This window comes from Protopterus annectens, chromosome 6.part0 (assembly GCF_019279795.1).
Source record: "Protopterus annectens isolate FY-2018-M chromosome 6.part0, PAN1.0, whole genome shotgun sequence".
In the NCBI taxonomy this organism is placed as follows: domain Eukaryota; kingdom Metazoa; phylum Chordata; order Ceratodontiformes; family Protopteridae; genus Protopterus; species Protopterus annectens.
Genome location: NC_056737.1, coordinates 158,279,962 through 158,301,524, shown reverse-complemented (window position 1 = coordinate 158,301,524; position 21,563 = coordinate 158,279,962). Strand labels below are relative to the sequence as shown.

Genomic DNA, 21,563 nt, shown 5'->3' with positions numbered 1-21,563 from the left:
AAAAATAGTACTTCTTAGCTGGATTTTTCTTTCACCTTCTAAATTCTTGGTGCAACAATCCATCAGGTCCCACTGATGTTTATCTCTTAGTAAAACTTGAAATAGTAGAGAAAAAATATTTGTAGATTTAGAAAAAATAAATGAAATAGTGCAGTTTGGGGTCACACAGGAATAACTCTTGAGGCCTTTTTTATCAGAGTGGATGTGAAATGAAATATATAACTTTTAAGTTGGAAATCTGAATCTTAGCTTATTGTAAAATAAGCTTAAGTTTTCCTTGTAACTGAAAATGTAATGGAGGTTTATATTTCCGTGTGCTAAGTTAAAAGACTTGACCATATCTTTCTTCTTTTGCAGGCAAAACACAAGAGGTTTTTGGGGCATTCAGCCCATGTGACCAACATCCGGTTTACCAGTGGAGACCGGTATGTGGTGAGTGCTGGAGGGGATGACTGCAGGTAAGAAAAGGAAAAAAAGCTAGATGAAAGGATAGTTGGTTGACCTGTATGAATATTCTATTTGCTAGGCCAAGATAATGTTGTTTGCAGCAGGTGTTTCATATTGAACTTCATTGAAGAATGGAAGATGTATCACATTATTTGCTTAGAACCATGAATAGAATTACCAGTATGCTGCTGAGGTTTGGAAATTTCACACATTTTCTTAAGATATCATCTCTAGACATTACTAGCCAACTTTTGTTGATTTATTTTAGAGTAATTACATACCAAACCATTTTTTCTGCTTTTGAACTCAAAAATATGTCCAGCTGCCTTATTGTAATATTCTTTGAGACTGGCATGTGTTGTTATGATTTATTGAATAATGTCTTGCTGTAAACGTTCTTAGCTATTTCAGAAGCTTTGCCAATGTTATGCTTTAAAGCTGAACATAGATATGCAGTGAACAAGCTGTAACTAAATCATAAAATTCAGTGAACATAAATGCCAGCACAGGAATTCCAAAGTTGTTTAACCTGAGCTCCTAAATTTTTATAATTTTTCTTCTTTGTTAATTGTTTCCACTGCTAACCTTCATTCCCTTCCCCAAGTAACTCTTTCAGGTTGCATACTGACAGAATATTATTGTGTTATGATTGAAATGTTAACTTCATTACTGTAAACTTATATTACTGTATTCCTATATGCTCAAATTGCTTATACTACTGTAAATATTTACTTGCTTTGTAAATTTAAAACTGTATTATTAGTCTTCTTGCTCTTCAGAGGCTGGGTCATGGCTGAGAAGCACACACATTAGGTCATCAAATAGTAATAAACAAATAAAGTAAACAAATTAAGGGATTTTCTTATTTAATGTGAGAATCAGACCTTCACTAACTGATGGCAGAGCATGCAGTGATGCTTCATACACATCACATGCTTCTTTCCATGGGTGTGACTATGAGGTGCCTGCTCCAGCCTCCCACTCCCACTCCCTTGTTGAAATTAGTAGATTATGCATAGCTAAGGCACTCCTGCAGTCTGGAACAGAAGGAGCTCATCTTTGACAAAAGCCTACATCCTTAGCCAAGCTTTTCAGTTATCAATCCCCAGCAGCCTTCCTTCCTTTGAGTCAATCTTAAGTCATCATCAGCACTGTGTACCCTGTTATAATCTTGTAATTACATTTATACTAAGCAATCTCAAACACTGAAGGCTTTTTTTTATTTTGCATCAATAAATGTGCAAAGAAAGCTTTCTTCTGAAACAGACTGTTTTTATGTAAAGCTAACATGCCTGTATTTCTAAGTACTTACAGGGCAAAAATCACAGAGTACAGTTCCTATAGTGTTAAATCATTTCTGCAGAAAATAGAGTTCTGTGGATTGCAGAGTCAGTTAGTGACTCTAACATTTATCTTAGAATTTTTTGATAATAAAACCAGAACTGAATTTCCAATCTGCTTGTAAATCTGTTAAAATAAAGGAAAAATAAAAGCAGAGAGAAAAATCGGTTTCTGGCACAAGAGGGAACTAGGCCATAGAACTGTAAAGAGTGCATAATTGTTTTATTTTCAGAAGGCCATTGTAACGGATCCCTAATACCTTTGCTGCCCCAGACATATTGTCACCAGCATTTGTATGACTTTTTCTACAGTCATCAGCAGAGATTGGCTACCCCCTACCCCCCATCACCACTTACATCACTTATGCTCATAGATTGACATATAAGTACTAGGCAATAAGTCTGCAAACTGCACAAGCTTGGCAATAAGTCATTTCCAGCTTCAAAGAAGGCAATTCAAGATAGACTGGCTGACCAGGAAAGATTTTGAGGTTGCCCATCCAGTTATCTAGGCTTTGTCTTGAAGGTGACCATGGTGCTACTCTGCTTGACATGTAGTAGGAAATATGTGGGATATTAACCTATCACACCAACATCTTATTATCTGTCAATGAAGGTTTAACTTCTTTAACTGGGCATTAGAGGAACCATTTTTTCTGTGAAGGAACTGGAAGTTAAAAAGGTTTGGATCTTTCCTGGCTTGAAAGGCTAGACACAGATGCACAGGGAGGAGTCTGTAAGAAAACTAAGTACAATGAGTGGGCTGTTAGTCTGCCCTGACAACTAAGATTTTTGAGGCCATTGATCTTTTTAGTTAGGAATCTCTACAGTCTTTTAGGATGGCTGATAGTTTAAATAAAAGGGGCATTATATTTAATAAGTCTGAAGTTATATGAGTAAAAGGAAATTAAGACTTTTGCTGGATCTAGAGGAGATGCCGTTATAAATTAGATGTCAGTATAAAGTAAGAATATCTTGCATATGCTGTCCAATTCTTTCTAAAGTCTTCATGCAGAAAAGTTTAACTTTCACTACTGTCAGTTCAAATCATACAGTTTGGCTATTACATTACAAAGTTATCTTAAAAACCTTAATTCACATACACCAGGTAACATAAAGGGGTACATTGAATAACACAACTTTCTGAAATGCCCTGTAACCCAATCACATCCTAAACACTCCACTTACTAAACTGAATATATCACTATATCATAGGATAACACAAAAATTGTGAGCACTGTTGAGGACTGCAGAGTGTGTTACTAACTCTATTTGCAGAGCTATATACATTTTTTCTGTCTTTCATAGACATGTCTTACAAACAGTATAATCACTTTTGTTTATTTATTCTTTCACTCTGATACACTATTAATATCTATTTTGCTTATTCCTGGAATAAGACTGCAGCTGAAAATGGCCCCCTGAAGCCCAGTCCTCCTTAAATTAGTTAATAAGTACAGATTTATAATTCTAGCAGACCTTTGTATTTTTGTTCAGTATCTACTTTGCATGTGTCATTAAACTCTAACTAGTAGTCATCATCTCATTCGGATGATTTTTTACATCAAATCCCTTATAAAATCACCCATTTTAGTGTCTCTTTGCCTGAGTCCAAAGCAAAACACTCATGTCTGTTTAATTCAGTAATTAAATGATAAAAGGCTAAGGTTTTAGCCAGTTTTCTCATGGAAGCAAAACTGTAAATGACAGAGGTGAGGGAGATTGTTCATAAAATGAAAGAATGGTGAGAAAGAAGATCATTGCATAAAGATTAACCTTATTAACGCCTAAATCCAACATATAAACAAATAAACAGAGCTGGTTAAGGAATGGTTTTATAGGTTCATAGGCTCATAGGTAGGTACTAGGCTATCGGCCCAAGGGCCTACGTAAGCCTAGCCAGCAAGGTTCCATGGCTTACGCCACCCAAGAAAGTTATTTTCCTGTGCCACTGTCGAGTAGAGACACAGAAGTGATCCCTGGGGTGTATTTCCTATTTCCCATCCACTCATCAAGATTTTTCTTGAAGAGTGCTAATGAAGAACTTTGCTTGACATAGATGGGTAGCTTGTTTCAGAGTATAGGAAGTCTCTGGGACAGGGCTCTATCGCTGCAGCATGTCCTGTTTATTGTGGTGGCAAGGTTTAGGTCCCTAGAGCGTGTAGCTCGGAGGGATTTGGATTTCTTTAGGTGTAGCATGTCCAACAGCTCTGGGTTTGACATAGCTTTATATGTTAGGTAGAGATCACCTCAGAGTAGGCGATATGCTACGGAGTAAAGCTGGAGTTTTTTGAGGTGGTCAGTGTAGGGCATTTGTTTGAGGCCAGTAATCCTCTTTGTGAGGTACTTCTGTGGCCTTTCCAGCTGCTGCAGATGTCTTGTGAGGTACATTCCAAAAGGGGTGTTGTACTCAATAATGGGTCTAATGAGTGAAGAGTAGAGGGGAACAATGACCTCTTTTTTCCTGGATGAGGACCCTTTTATGATGAGGTGTGCTACGTAGAAGGACTTACTAACTACTGTGGCGATGTGACTATCAAAGGAGAGACTACTGTCCACCTGGGTCCCAAGGTCTCTTATCACGCATTCTGTGTTAAGTAGATTGCTGCCTATGTTGTAGTTCATGGGTACAGAGTTTTTACCAAAGTGCATCACTGTAACAAACAGAAGAGTACTGGCCATACCCAAAGCTAGGCATTGAGCTTTCACTGAACAAGGTGAGGTTTCCTATAAATCACCTAACTCCCATGATCATCCTTCCTACCATTCTATGGCAAAGCCTGATCTGAGACCAGCATCAGTGCTAGTTACTATTAAAGATATGTTCATTTCTGACACCACCAAGGGGGAATTTGTTTGTCTTTATTTTATTTTTATACTGATCTGTATTAATTAACCTTGGAATAACCTTAGTAAGTCTAGCAATTACAAATATTCAACAAACATACTGCGTTACTGGCATATGGGTAGTAGTGCCCTGCTACCCTTCCTCTGGCAGTCTTTCAAAGCTCAAAATTCCTCGCACTGCCTGTCTGTAAGGGTGAAGAACCAGTAAACCTGTCAGGACTAGGACAGCCCTTCACAGTCACAGACAAAATCCTTTCAGTTTCCTTGAGCCATGACCAGAGAAGGATCTTTTGGGATATTGCTTCTGTCAAACTGGGTGACATCAGCTGCAGTGTTCGGATGAGAAACTCATGTGTTTTATTTTCTCCCTTTGCCTGCCTTTTCTATCAGCATTTGAACAGTGTATTCTGCTGCTTTTTTTCTGATTAGAAATTTTGTATATGCTTCTGTTCTACTTTCACTAGCACAGTAAGGCCTGTTGATTAAAAGCTTCCTTTGAAAGTTTTGACAGGAAATCTTATGCTGATATTGCATTTCTTTTCTTTGGGGTTATGAGTACTTAAGGTGACTGAGTAGAATTATAGTATTTTAAATGATGTTTTCATTTAAATTGCAATTTTGGTGTCATTTTGTATTTTAAACATTTCTGACAGGAATTTTTCATCAGTTTATGATTTATTTCTTATTCAATACTATTTTAGGCTGTATCCATTCATTTTAACTGGAGTTAGCCCTTTTTTTACAAACCAGGGGATGTTATGCATGTATTTTGTGCATTGAACTGTGTTACTGAAAGCACTGTCATTTTCTCAGTGCAGTGTTCAGAATAGTATCCCTACAGAAAAGTCTTTGGATTGCTATTTAGTGGGAAAATAGTAGGATTTATCTATCTTCTTATTAGGCTGATCATGTAGCCAGTATTTGATATTGAGCTGGTTAGTTTTTTGTCCTCTGACTTAATGAACTCACCCTGCCTTCACCATCTTTCTCATCTACACCTAAAAATTAAGGAATAAATTATCTTTGGGCAGACTATTGTACCACTCACCTTATGTTACCTGCAGGCTCCGTGTGTGTCATAGGGCCACAACTGGGCATGACATGAGGGTCAAGCAAGCACATTATCCAGAGCTGTACTGCTGTTGCTACAGGCATGGGAAAACCAAATCCTTTAGGTGCTGGGGAAGTCAGGGTGCAGAATCTGGATGTATTCTTCACTTGTGTAGTGTATGACAAAAAGAGACAGAAAACCCATCAGGTGGTGGCTCAGCAGTCTGTTTTTTTCACCTGAGATGATAGCTATGTCTAGAGCTATTGTTCAAGCAGTTGACTATGAGGTTAATACCCGAGTTATGAGTAACACCGGCACTTCCACCACTGATCAATCTGTTAAGGATCCTCCTTTTGAAGGAGAGTCTGTGTCTGAGGATTCCGACCTTTCTGAGTTGGATCATTTGGGTTCCTCTGATGATGATAATAAGACCATAACTTCTTCTAACCCAGTCCCTCCAGATAAATTAGGCAAATTACTAGAATTTCAGGGAAAGAAGTTGGCACAGTCCAGCAAGGTAGCTTTTAAAGTATTTAACTACCAGTATTTTTGTGGAAGTTTGTGTTGAGATGCATGTACAATTTAGGCAGGTTTGCTGCATTGTTGCTTGCAGAGCAAAAGGTCTATGTTAAAGATATTGTCTCTATTTTTTTTCAGGTGTAACAATATTCCTTAAAAATGCCCTGGAGGGGGCTGATATTATTTCTAGAAATGCTGTATTATTAGCGGTGATTAGGAAATATGCTTAGATGCAATCCCAAAATTTTTCTCTTGAGTTAAAAAATAAGATGAGCATCTGCCCTTGTTAACCAGTTTGTTGGTTTGATTAAAAAATAAGATTTTGAATTCTCCTCTTGAGTCTGATTGTGTGTTTGGTACAGCAGTTAATCAGATCCAGTGGTGCAGTGGTTAACATTATCACCTCACAGCAAGAGGTTCTCTGGTTTGATTCTCGGCTGGGGTGGAGTTTGCATGTTCTCCCTGTGTTTGCGTGGGTTTCCTCCGGGTACTCCGGTTTCCTCCCACATTCCAAAGACATGCATCTGGAGCATTTCTCCCTGGGCCTCCGCTGAAAACAGGCTCTGTGGAACCTAGTCGGACTTTCCCGGTCAACAAATGATAAATAAATAAATAAACACTGGGATGAAGGTGGTAAATTGATGTTAGGAGTGTCAAAAGTGTTCCATATTTCCAAGTTCTCCTCCTTTAATCAAGATAACTTTTGGTGGCCTAACAAACAAAAGTCCCAACCGAACAAGAACCAAATCAAAAAAAGGAAACAGCAGGACAAAAACTCCACCAAGTCAAACAAGAAGGGTTCCTTCCTGAATATAATATCTCCCCTCCCGACTTATGACTATGCCAAGCAATGGCACCTGCCTTTACCAAATTCTCTGTCATAGGTTCATAGGTTTATAGGTAGGTACTTGGATTTTAACCCTAGGGCCTATACAAGCCTAGCCAAAAAGGTACCCTGGCTTTCGCCACCCAAGAAAATTACTTTCCTATGCCCCTGTCAAGCAGAACCACAGAAGTGATCCCTGGGGTGAATTTCCTATTACCCATCCAATTATCAAGATTTTTCTTGAAGAGTGCTAATGAGGAGCTCTGTTTGACATAGATAGGTAGTCTGTTCCAGAGTATGGGAAGTCTCTGGGACAGGAATCTATCCCTCCAGCATGTTCTGTTTATTGTGGTGACAAGGTTTAGGTCCCTAGAGCATGTAGCTCAGTGGGATTGGGATTTCTTAAAGTGGAGCATGTACAACAGCTCTGGGTTTGACATAGTTTTGTATGTTAAGCAGAGATGACCTCTGAGTAGGCGATATGCGACGAAGTAAAGCTGGCGTTTTTTGAGTCGGTCTGAATAAGGCATCTGTTTGAGGTCAGTAATCCTCTTTGTGAAGTATTTTTGCGGCCTTTCCAGTTGTTGTAGATATCTTGTGAAGTACGTACCAAAAGGGGAGTTGTACTCTATAATGGGTCTAATGAGTGATGAGTAGAGGGGAACAATGACGTCTTTTTTTCTGGATGAGAAACCTTTTGCAATGAGGTGTGCCACATAGAAAGATTTCCTGACCACTGTGGCGATGTGATTATCAAAGGAGAGACTTCTGTCCAACTGTGCCCCAAGGTCTCTTATCACACTTTCGGTGTCTACTCGCGTATGTGGTAGTTCATGGGTACAGAGTTTGTACCAAAGGGGATGACAATGCACTTTTTGGCATTGAGCTTGAGACCATGGCTTTGACACCAGGCATCTGTCTCAGTGAGGCCCTTTTGTAGGATGTCCACATTGTTAGGAGTTTTGATTATGGCTCCTAGTTTGTAGTCATCTGTGAATTTAGTTAGCCATCTGTGTTAGCCTGTACTTCAGAGCAGTAGATACCAAACAGGATAGGACCCAGGACTGAACCCTCTGGTACTACACTTGTCACTGGTCTGAAGTCTGATTTGGAGTCTGCTACTTTCACAGTGTGGGTTCTGTCAGTAAGCCAGGTGGCAACCCATCTTGTGTCATAGAGATTTATACCTAGTTTAGTGAGTTTATCTATAAATTATTTATAATTCCAGAGTGGGGGGGTGGTGTCCAATGCCTTGGCAGGATCTAGATAGGCTGTGTGAACCATCTTACCCTTATCTGTGGCTTTGGTGACTACTTTAAAGAAGTCTATCAGGTTTAGGAGACATGATCTGCCTTTTACAAACCCAAACTGTGTGGGGTCCAGAGTTTGGAGATCTCCAATGTCTTGGTTTATGAGTTCCATGATGATACATTCCATGGCCTTGCAGACCAGGCTCGTCAGGCTAATGGGGCGGTAGTTCCCGGGGTCTGTTGTGGCCCCCCTTTGTGGAGTGGGATAACCGTCACGGTGCACCATTCAATGGGCACAAAGCCTCAGGTGAGGCTATGATTGAACATGGTACTTTGGTGGGGTGCCAGTTCATTCTGTAGTTCATGTAGAAGGCAGCCTGAGATGTTGTCAGGTCCCATGGATGTTCTTGGCTTTGGAGAGTGAGGTTTTTACCTGTGCAACCATGATTACAGGAACTTTGCAATCTTCCGGTATAAAGATGGGCCCTTTAGGGGGTGAGAGGTGGAGTAAAGTTAGCACTAAACCTATCTGCCAGGATGTTGGCAATATCAGTTAGTTCTGTATATTTAGTGTCGTTGTGCTGTAACTCAGAGCAGATCTGAGTGCTGCCATTGAGATTTTAGACATATCTATAGAATGCTTTGTGATTGTCTTTAGAATCAGTGGCGATTTTGTTTTCATAACTAGCTTTGGAGGATTTTATGAGGGATCTCAGCTTCTTACTGAGGCTGACCAGGGAGTTCCTCCAATCATGGGATTTTACTCTTTTTTGCAACAGTTTCTTTCTTCTGTTGTAGAGTTTGTTTATGGTAGAAGACCACCAGATTGGCTTCCTTTTTTTGGAGGATAGCATCTTGGTTCTGTTAGGGATAGTACAATCCATGCACTCGTGTAAGTGCTTATCAAGTGCATTTGTGTAGGATTCAGCAGTTGTACCTCTATTGTCCATCTGCATGGGTGTCGTGAAGTTTGCCACTTCTGTCTTAAGAAGCCTGAAGCTAGCTTTGGAGAAATTTTTTTTTACAGTTGTTTTCCTAATGGGGGTTGGGAGCGGGACACGGATGTCTAGGGTGATTAGCTTGTGGTCTGATCTGACCAATGAGGAACTGACCTCTGGTGTGAAACACCAGTCACCCATGTTGGTGATGACCAGGTCTAGGATATTGCTGCCCCTGGTGGGGGTGTGGATAAGTTGATCCAAGGCATTGGAATTGATTTCCATTAAACGTTGAGCAAAATAGTTGTTACACGAGTAGTTTTCCCAGTGAATGGTAGGGTAGTTGAAATCACCCATTATTAGAGTGTTGGGTTGTACCTTAATATTTTCCAGTGTATCAAGAAAAGAAGAGTGGGAATCCTGGGGCATGGTGGGGGGTCTGTAGCAAGCTACAATCTGGGTTGTGGTTTTGCCCAGAGTTAGTTGAACTTGGATAATCTCGGATACATTATGCTGAGCAACTAGCTTCGAGGTGCGGATATCCTTAATGAATATGGACACGCCTCCACTTTTAGTGTTTCAGTCCGGGTTTGGTGGCTGAAAGGTGTGGTATGAATTATAGCCTGGTAATGCAGGGGTGCTATCTGGAGCTTTGAACCAGGTCTCTGTCACTGCACAGATGTCAATGTTCTCCATTTTAAGGAGTGCCTCGAGTGAGTGCAGTTTGAGGTTTAGACTTCTAGCATTGAGTAGCATTGCCCTCAGATTTTGCTTGCTTGTACCTGTTACGGTGGTGAATTTGTCATTTGAACCTTACCTAAAAAAAGGCACTATAGGGGTGGCAAAGGGCGACAGGTGCATCTCTGGCAAAGCAACATGGTTTGTCGATCATGCCATCCCAGGCAGACAGATACTGGATTCCCTTAGAATGACACCAGAAGCTTAGCCAATTGTTAAAGTCAATCATTTTGTCCTTGTACTGTGGTATCATTCTGGGTGATGGCAGGATGCTACTCAGGGCTAGGGTCATACCTACCTGAGCTAGAAGATCGGAGAGCTCCTCCATGTCTCTTTTCATGTAGTCCAGGGAGGTATGTCTCAGGTCATTCACACCAACATGGACAATGACAGAGTCATATTTGTACTTGTTGTGGAGTGACCTGAGTGTGTGCGTTATGTGGCGGATCCTGGCACCCAACAGGCAGCTGGCAGTAACTTTTTCCTTGTTTAGCCTGGTGAGTGGAACATCAGTGTGCCTGACTATAGAGTCACCTATGACTAGAGTGTTGGGTACGTTATGCCTTATGGGCTGTAGTTGAGTGGCACACTGAGTACATGGACTATGTGTCATTTGGGTTGTGTTGAGGGGTGGAGGTTGCTTGCATTTCTGCTTTGGAGGTCTCGGTTGTTTGGGCAGATTTTTACTGAGAGCCTCCGTGAATGTAGGTGTGTGTTTTGTGCTTCTGTGTGTGTGTTTTGGTGGTGTAGGTTTTGAGGGACTATGTGATGAGTGTGGTGCGGTGCAAGTATTTACCTTCTCCTCTTGACTGTCTAGTCCAGTCTTCGGTGAAGAGAGCTTTGCTTCCAGTTTGGCTATATAATTGCATCTCTCACAGGTCGTAGTGTTGGGTGGTAGGAGGAGAGGGTTGTCTGTGTACATGAGGCAATTGCTGCATTGTCCCAAGATGCCCAGATTCATCAAGTAGACAGGAGAAAACACCGGGAGCTGACCTTTAGACATGCCTGAATAGGTGCTTATTTATTAAGTACTAAAAATTGTTTCCCCTCTAGACAAGTGAGGAAAGTTGAGTGCTGTAGTAATTTGTAACTTATTTAGTGCTTACAATGAGTTCTGAACAAGTGCTGAGCTCAAAGAAACAGATTTGAGTGCTAAAACTAAAAAGCTGGCTAGTTGCAAGAGAAAATTTGAAGTGCAGACTTTATGGCGCCAGGAATAGTTTAACCCTAGTTAAGTGGGGGGGGGGGGCTCAGGAGCTCACAAACAGTCCTGGACACAGGAACTCCGTATCTGGACAACACCTGCCACAGGAAAGAGGGGAAGCAAGCTTAGAATTTTTTTTCAGTAAAAGTGGAAATGGGGAAAGCTGGAACATAAGTTAATTCAATGTTAAGAATCTGAGTGGGTTGGCCTTCACAAATGTTCTCTATTAGATTGAATGAACTAATGACACTACACTGGGAAGAATGTCACAGATCAAGTATACAGTATGGGCAGGCAACGCAAAGCCACCAAGTATAAAAACAGTTCCTAGCTGTAGCCACTAAATGAAAGTTTTAAACAGATCAAGGAGCAAGCAGACTCTAGAGAATGCTTTTAACTGTAAACAGACAATTATAGTAATGCACACTATTACAGTTCCTAGCTGTAGAACACAGAAACCTCAAAAAATCAAAAATGCACAGAAAAGCTCGGATAGAGCACTCACAAACAGAAAATACAACTATCAGTATGAAAAAGCATTTTAAAGTTAAGTAATTCAGTAAACATGCAATTAGAGTAATGAAACAGTATCTAGCAATGAAAAATACAGTTAAAACAGTATAAAACAGTACACACATGCAGTGAAACAATAAAAAAAGCTTTATAACAGTGCAAAATGTAATAGATCAACTGTATAGCACAATTATAAGTGTTTCAGAAGTGTAGTTCAGTGAAATAAGTGTAAGAAATAACTTATCCTGCTCTTGGAATCTTAAGGAATTTCCACTTAGTTTCAGTAATGAAACAATCCACAGCCTGAGCAATACAAGCCTGTCAGGTGCTTACTCTCTCAAATTGACTCTCAACAAGCCAGTTTGGCTGTCAATGGTTTCCGACAAATGGCATTGTTGGCAAACGTTGGCATGGATTATAAAGGACAGCAGAAAGACCACCCACCTATGTTCAGGGGTGCTCCCTCTCTTCCATCGGACCAGACTTCGATATTCCCTCCTATTCTGTAACAAACGCTGGGCTCGGGGGTCATAGAACTGGTCGCTCCTTTGGAAATAGTGAGAGGTTTCTACTCCAGAATTTTCTTGTTTCCCAAAAAAGAGCAGTTGTGGAGACTGGAGTTGGATTTTTCTTTTCTGAATATGTTTGTCAAGGTCCTCATGTTTAAGATGCTCACCTTGCAGACAGTACTTCCTCTGTTGCTGGGTAACTGCTTCATGTTATCCCAGACTTAAAGGATGCCTATTATCATACTCCCATTGGTTATCACTAAGGAGATATCTGAGGTCTGTCGAGCCTAGCTCACACTGTCAGTTTTAGGTATTGCCCTTTGGGCTTTCCACTGCACCACAAGTGTTCACCAAATGCCTTGCTCCAGTCGTGGCCCACTGTCAGACTCTGGACATTCATATCTTTCCATACTTGGACTACTTGCTGATCTGAGCAGAGTCTATGTCCAGGTGTTTGGAATTGCTACAGAAGGTCTCAACCTTATTCTACCATCTAGGGTTCAAGAAGAATATCTGAAAGTTGTGTCAGACACCCTCACAAAGACTCATCTTCCTGGGGTTCTTGATCAACTCCAAGAGAATGGCCTTTCTGCCTGAAGATAAGGTCCTGTCATACCAGATGGTGTTTCTGGAATTGTCCAAGAGGACTGTTGTCTCAGCAAGAGAATTCCTAAAACTTGTTAGACTGATGGTGTCCATGACTCACATGATACCACAGGCCCATCTTCACATGAGAAAAATTCAGTGGTTTGCTTACAGTTGCTGGACCCACCATTTCCGTTCCTTGGAATTCCAGTTGCCAGTGCTGCCCTTCATCAGATGAGAGTTACAGTGGGGGAGAGATCCTTTGAGTATTAATCCAGGGCATCCCTCACCCTCATGCTAGTATAGTCTGCCAAGACAGATTCAGCCGACCTGACCTAGGGTGATGTGTCAGTGGGGACGCAGATGCAGGCCAGTTAGGGGCTCAAGAATGAATGGAATCACATCAAAATCTTGAAGATGTTGACAGTGATTCATGCCTTGAAAATCCTTCACCACCTAGTGTGTATGGACAACACCACAGTGATGTTGTACCTCAAAAAAAAAAGTGGGTATGAGGTCTTACACTCTGTGCAGGTTAGCAGTGGTAGGTTAGGAGCAGGCTTCTCAGTATTCTCAGACTCTTTAGGCATCATATAATACTATCAGAGCAGAACATTGTTGCAGACCCGTACAACTGGAAGCTCAAGACACTGGTATTCCAGAATGTAGTCCAGATGTAGGGATTGCCTGAAATAGATCTTTTTACTTCCTTTCAAAAAAGAAAATTAGAGAAATTCTGTTCCTTTGATTTGGAATGTTGCTGTATGTCTTTCTACCCTTTCCAGTAATTACTTCTGAAAGTTCAAAGATAAATGCCAAAGATCATTGTGGTGATCTCTATTTTCCCAGGCAATTATGGTTCCCCTGTTAATGGTGTAGACCAGGGGCAATTACCACAGACTTCCTTACCTGCTGGATCTGCTCACACAGTCTCAGCGGTGACTGGTGCACCCCTATTTGGAGAAACTTCAGTTGATAACATGGATGATTCAGTCTTGACTCCATTTATGCCCTTGTGTTTCATAATGATTTGTAGAAGGTATTATAGGCCAGAAAAGCTTTTCCAAGTAGTTTCTGAATGGAAACAGGGGGCCATTGAGGTTAATATCGCTCTGGTCTTGAAATATATGGAACTTCAGGATGGTTTATCGTATGTGTCCATTATGGTGGATTTTGTGTCCATTTGTGCTTGTCTGCCAAAGGATACTCCTCTTTCATCTTCGAAGTACTGAATAGGAGACGCCCCTCACAAGCAAATTGCTCCTTTGTGGGGCATAAATTATGTTCTTGAAAATTTGACCTTACCACCTTTTGAACTGACACCTCAAACTGATCTCAAGTTCTTAAACTGTAAAAGTGTTTTGCTTATTACTTTGACATCTGCAAGGGGTAACTGAGCTGCAAGCTCTCATGTTAGGACAACTTTAGCTTATTTTCCACAGAGATAGTGTTGTGTTATGCACTAATCTTTCTTCCATGCCAAAAGTGGTTTCAGAATTCACTCTCAATGAGTCTATTAATCTCTGTGTGTTATTTCCAGGACTTATGAATAAGGAAGAGAGGGCGCTTCATACCTCGGATGTGCATAGGCAGCTGAGATACTGCCTTGACAGAACAAAGCCCCTTAGGAAGACCAAATTTTTTTAATTTCCTTTCCTTTCTGTCACTCGCCCGATCAGGATAAAACAAACGGACAGTTGTGGGTTTGGTACAAGCAGCTTTATTATATACAAACACATCAGGATTGAGGCTTAGTAACTTAAACGTAAACGTATAAACAGACTGACTACTGCACTCATACATGTTAACACTCTGCTCTCTCAAAATGGCATTGCTGCCTGCAAGTGCTCTCTATTTATATGCACGTGCCCTCACTTTGAAATGCTTCTTAAAGACAGACCACACACACTGTTCTAAATCCTCCTTCTTTGAGAAATAAGTCATACACTGAACATGACAACAGTCATTGACATGCAATTGTACAGAAATGATCCTTTGACATGCAATTATACAGAACTAATTCTCTGACATGCACTCACACAGAACTAAATACAAATAAAACAATTATGTCCAGGTTGCTGTATATTTTACACTAGGCCTAGAAATATGACCTGATCATGTGACATAAAATTAGAACTGAGTTTAGCAACAGGGACCGTCTTTAAAAAATGTTCAACTTCAGGGACTTCTGGGACATCATTAGGAATGGGAATAGGTACTGAGACTTGTCCTTCAAAAGGAACATAATATGGGTTGGTCTGAGATCTAGAGTCTGTATCACAGGTACGATGCTGTGATATTAATTCATACACCGAAAGAAGATGCCTACAATTTCTTCTCTATTCTATACCCTCAGATTCCAATAAGTAGGATCTTGGCTTGGCACATATACTTCTCACTTGACCAATTCGATCAAAACCTTTCACCGTTTGCATCCTCACTATCTCTCCTTCTTTCAATGATGAAGAAATCTGCTCATTTTATCATAGCTGGACTTCTGGAATGAATGCTTTTTGAATAGTTGGGCTTTGATTGCTTTGGTGTTTTTAGCATGAGACACCTTCAAACTGCAACTGATAGCAAGGTTGTTCTGGTTTGCCTAGAGAGATATCTTTGAGCAGGCGAGCCAAGTAAATTGTCATGGAGTGTATTTATGAGATTAAGCAACTTCAAGAAAATATTGGTATTGTCTCACTTTGACCTGTTCAGTAACTGCTTTGCACTTTCTACTGCATTCTCAGCTAGGCTGATTGACTGTGGGTATTCCAGACTGCTAGTAATACGGATAAAGTCTCACTCTTTGCAAATTTATGACATAACTGACTGGTAAACTGGATACCATTCTAAGAAATAACTTTGTGTGGACTACCATGGACTGAAAAGTGATGTTTCAACTTAGTAATGACAGTACTGGACATTAGGTTAGGTAGCAGATCGATCTCAGACCAGTTTGAATAAGAGTCTACCAACACTAAGTAATTCTGATTGTTCCACTCAAAATATGTCAGTAGCTACTCTTGACCAAGGTAGTTCAGGAATCTGGCTTAGCTGAAGTGGCTTTTTTTGCAAATGCGGTTTAGTACTATTGCATACTGAACAAGATGAAAGCACTTTATCAATGTCTTTCGACAGAGAAGGCCAAAATACTAGTCCTCTTGCCCTTTTATTGGTAGCTTTGGAACCTGGGTAGCCACGATGCAAAATCTGGATGTACTCATGTTGTAAGGGAGTAGGAACAATAACTTTAGGCTTTTTGAAAATGATGCCATCTTCCATCAACATGTCATCTCTGTAAGGAAAATAAGGTTGCACTTCTCTTGGTACATAAAATTGCTTTGACAGCTATCCAGCATTGATGAAGTGGTTGAGCTTTTGCAAAACTGGATCAGTCTTTCTATGACCTCTTAGCTCATCAAGTCTTGTACTAGAAAAATTACACACCTCCAGGACATTGAAGTCAGAATCTTCTGCATCAAGCTTTTCTGTGGTATTTCTGGGCAATCTGGATAAGATATCAGCCAGATAAAGAAGTTTGCCTTTTGTATAGATCCTTTTGAAGTTTTGCTTTTGTAATCTGAGCACCATTCTTTGTAGTCTTGCTAGAGCACAGGCTTCTTTAAAATAGTGATTACAGGCTGATGATCAGTCTTGATCTGGATAGCTCGGCCATAAATATAATCCTGGAACTTCAAACATGCAAACACAATTCCAAAAGTTCCTTCTCAATTTGAGCATACTGCATCTCAGTTTGGGTAAGAGTTTTAGATGCATAGGCTGCTGGTCTGCCCTACTGAAGAATAACTGAACCAAGACCAGGCTTTGAAGCATCACAGGAAATAATTACTGGTTTGTGGACATCATAGTATCTTAACGTAGGTGGACTGGCAATTTTGTGTTTAAGGTCATCAAATGCTCCCTGGTGTTGTTCCAACCATGACCAGGCAACATTTTTGCATGTCAGCTGTCTTAAAAGTGCTGACTGAAGTGTGATATAAACTTGCCCAAATAGTTAACCATACCAAGGAAACGCTGTAAGGCTTGGACATTGTCTGGATCTGGCAGCCCAAGAATGGCTGTTTGTTTGGAAGGATCTGGTCATAAGCCTATACTGGTAAATAAATGACCTACATAAGTAACTTCTGGTAAACTGAATTTACATTTCAGAGGACTGAGCTTTAGGTTCACTTCACATGCTCTGTCCAGAACTTTTCTGAGATTTCTGTCATGCTCTGCTTCACCATTACCTCCAACTAATAAATCATCTACTATTATAGCACATGGAGAACCTGAAAAAAATTTGCTCCATTGCATGCTGAAAGACTTCACAGGCAGAATTTATTCCAAAAGGCATTCTGAGAAATATCTAACCAAATGGGGTACTGAATGTAGTCAGTAGTGAAGATTTGCGATCAAGCATTACTTGCCAAAATTAACTCTTTGCATCTAAGACAGAAAAAACAGTGGCATTTGGCATGAGGCTAGCAACCTCCTCGACTGTATGCATAGGATGATGGGGCCTCTTTAATGCTTTAAGTCTGTTGGGTCAATACATATTCTGATTTCATCTGAGCGTTTCTTGTGAGCAACTAGAAGATACCCATTCAATTGGTTCTGTGATTGGACAAATCACACCTTTTTGCACCATTTTATCTAACTGGACCGTGACTTTGTGCTATATAGCTATTGGAACTTTTCTCACTGATCTGACCTCTCGACTGACTTCTGGGTTGAATTTCGTGGAGTACACAACTGGAAGTTTGCCTAGCTTGTCTTCAGAAACATCAGCATACCCTGAGAAAATAGGATTGGTGTCACTAGGACATGTGCTTACATGATGGACATCTTTAGTTAAAGAAAGCAGTTTCATTCTTAAATTGTCTCTGTGACCTAATAATGGCTGCACAGGTCTGCTGACTACATAAAATTACAGGCTGTAACTGTTCCCAGCTAAACAGCATGAAAGCACGACTGAGCCGTCGGTTTGAATCTCTTCACTTCCATAAGTAACAAGCTTTGCACAACTGGCCAAATTAATTTGTTCACCAGCTGTTACTCTAGCAAACATTTCTGCTGACATTGCACTTTGAACCAGTGTCTACTTTGAGCTCTTTGGGTTTACCATTAATCAGGACAGTACAAAACACTTTGTTCTTTGCCAACCAATCTACTGCATTAACCTTTTCACCAACCACTGATATACCATCTACATAGAAAGCAGAGTTGCAGCTTTCTATATGATCAACCTTCTTTTTGAGTGACCTGTCCTAATAAATGAAGAGGCTTGCTTCATTTACAAAGCTTTTTAAAGTGCTTCTATTTTTTTACACTTGTGGCATTGCTGGCCAAATGCTAAGCATTTCTGTTTTTTAGACTCATGACTGGCACCACAATTACGACAGTTAGCAGTAAGACTTGACTTGGGTTTTGTTGACTCACCCTTATGTTGCACTGAGTATGTCCATTTTACTGAACTAGTCTTAGAACTTGCTGGAACGTTAGGGGTTCCCCCTGGAAATCCTGCAGGGGCTGCAGCTGCCATTTGCTTAGGTCTGTTTCTGTTAGCCATGTGCTGCATGCTGTCTCCGTTTGCTCTAGAAGCTGCTGAAACCATGCTCTTATCACTTGCAAGCATATTTGTATGCCTTTCTATAAGCGCATGGATCTGACAAATCTCTGTAGCATTTCTCAATGGTAAATCACTGTCATGAGGCAAAATCTTTCTCACTGCAGCATTATTAATACCACATACAAGCCTGTCTTTTATCAACTCCTCTTTCAAATCACCAAATCTGCACATTTTGGCCTTGTTTCTCAAGTCAATAATATAAGCTGCAAAGTTTCTCCTGGTTTTTGGTCTCTTGTATAAAATAGATGCCTCTCTAATGTAACATTTGTCAAGGGGTTGCACATTTCTCTAAATTTACGTTTCAAGCACTCAGGGTCCCCCTTGATTCAGCTTATACAACAATATGGTGGGTTTTCCTTTCTCCTGCATATACTGATGGTGCATGCACAAATGTCTGACCCCTCTAAGTTAAGCAAAATATATGGCCTTGTATGTGCATCTTTGTCAGAAAAAGCTGCTTGTATGAAAATATCATATTCCTGCTCAAATATTTTCCAATTCTCTGCAATATTTTGATCAAACACAATTGGACTGGGTCTACGAAATGCCTCTGCCATGTAAACACACAGTAATAAAGACCCTTGGAATTATGTACCAACATACACACATATATATTTATATATGCCAGAAATTTATGCCAAAAGATGTAATTATGCCCAATAACACAACAGACTATTCAAAATAACTGTGCTTTGTAAAATAAGTCTCTGTAGCACAAGAACACTTTGAAACCAATATACTTTGAGAAACCACTCATCAGTGTAAGAAACACTTCAAAATGACTGCACTTTGAGAATGAACTGTACACACCACAAGAAATGGCTGTATTTTGACTGCACTTTGCAAAATAACTGTATTTTGCACACAGTAACCTCTTTGAAATAATTTACTGTAATAACACACTGCAAACACTTTGCACAGTCTGAAATACTTCCTAGAACTCTAGTTATACTTTGAATAGCTTTAGTCAATGCAAAATAGTAGCTCATGTCACAGCTTGGTCTTTACTAAAAAGCATGCAGGCACCTTGCTTTTGTTTTGCTTATTTTGACCTTTTATTGTACTCAGTATGCTTGTCTGACCTCTTATCATGCTCGTTAAACTTCTGTTCGTTTTGCTTTAAACTTGCTCGTTTTACTTTTAACATGCTTGTTATACAAATTGGAAGTAACTCTGAACACCCACATAAGTATTTCTGATAAGTCTATCAAATATCATGGTTTTGAATATTTCCTTTAACCAATAATGTGTTTTGTGCCTTTTGTTTGATTACTAATGCTTTTTGTGCTACTCATTTGGTTAATAATGTGTTTTGTGCTTTACGGATGATTTGTATTGTTTTCTTTACAAAATAAATAATTTGTGTGTGTTTTTGTTACCTGTAGTTAATTTCTGGCCTTTTTTAATCGTTTGAGCACTGTGTCACCCAACCTGCTCAATATATGTTCACCGTTAACTCTGCAACTCATGTCTTGAAGACATTGTACTCTCGGTTGTGACACCATGTCACTCATCTGGTCAGGATAAAACAGATGAACAGTTGTGGGTTCAGTTCAAGCAGCTGTATTATATGCAAACACATCGAGATTGAGGCTTAGTAACTTAAATAAACTTATAAACAGACTGACTACTGCACTCATACATGTTAAAACTCTGGCTGTTCTCTCAAAATGGCATTGCTGCATGCACGTGTTCTCTGTTTATATACATGTGCCCTCACTTTGAAATGCTTCTTAAAGACACAACACACACACACTGTTCTACACTTTCCTTTTCCTGGGCAAAGAAAGGTCAACCTGTCTCTATGCAATCAATTGCATGTTGGTTGTCATGTAGTATTGTTTTTTGTTGAACCCACCATAGAAAGGTGAATCCAGGAAGGTAAAGGCACATTCTACTAGGGCTTTTTTCTCTTCTGTGGCATATTTAGAAGGCATGGACTCTGGGAGTATTTTAGAGGGAGCAAATTGGTCCTTCATCCATTTCTTCACAAAGCACTGTAAATTGGATGATTTTTCTAGATCCAGAGCAGGCTTCACAAGCGCCATTCTTCAGGGGCTTCTAGACCTTTATCCATCCTCCTTCCAATATGCCAGTAACGTGGTGTGTTTGTTACACATAGTACAGTTACCTAAGTTCCACTTACCTGTAACAGCAGATGTTTATAGAACATGCTACCTTACTGGTAGTACCCTCCCACCATCGCCCTTTTGTTGGGTGTATATATTGGTTGTTGGAGTTGTGTTTTGGTTCAGCAACCTTTTTTGTGTGTATATATATTTTTTTGATTTGGGACAGTAGGTGTTTGCAAAGCTTGTGCTTCCATCTGGTCTTACTGTTGGACCCTAGAAAATTGAAAGGGTTCTGTCTGTGAATGTGATGGGCTGCCCTTGTCCTGCCAGGTGATTGGTTCTTCACCCTCAAGAGAAAGGCAGTGGGAAGAGTGCTGAGCTTTGACAGGCTGCCAGAATGAGGGTAGCAAGGCACTGTATACGGCAGTGTGTTTTATGAACCTCTACTGTTACAGGTAAGTGGAACTTACGCAACTGTACATTCCCATCAAAATTTTATAATCATACTTTAAAATTGTTATTGCCCTGTATGATTCAGCTTGAAATTGTTTTCCCCCCTCTTTCTGTATTTTTGCTATAACTTCCAGTTTCCATGAATTAGGTATCACATTAATGCTCAATATCCCATTCATTAAACTGGCTCAGAAATGTACTAATTTTTCTCCTCCTAACTTCCAAATTTCAACAGGGATCCCATCCTTCCTCTGTGATTTATTACATGCCTGCTTTCCTAAGACTACCTTTACTTCGGAGACTTTCAAGATTGCAGCACACTGATCAACAGCTTATTTTCAGCTATCCCAGTGTGAAAAATGAAACTTAGAGATAAGGGCTAGTAACTCTGACAATTTTATTAAATTCAGTTACTGGCTAGTAAGTACACTGCTTGTATGCCAACAAGGAAGAAACATATAGCCTGAAAGAAAATAAAACGTAATGGAAAACACTGACTGGGAAACATCCTGTATCTGTATAGCAAAATGCAGTTCAAGCTCCGCCTTTGGTGCCAGACATGGCTTCCTGTAATCTGCAGAGAAACAAAATAAATCAGATGATTAAAATAAAAGAAACATTTAAGGACTTTATCAAATCAAATAA

General features: G+C 40.0%; 1 long non-coding RNA gene across 1 annotated transcript in view; it reads left to right on the top strand.

Annotated features, from left to right (window-relative positions):
• Positions 1–363: 363 nt before the first annotated feature.
• LOC122804196 overlaps positions 364–21,563 on the top strand; it is a 56,543-nt gene continuing 35,343 nt past the window's right edge. Inside the window, exon 1 of the long non-coding RNA XR_006365200.1 lies at positions 364–458. This is a non-coding gene — a long non-coding RNA (uncharacterized LOC122804196). The remainder of the gene's footprint in view (positions 459–21,563) is intronic.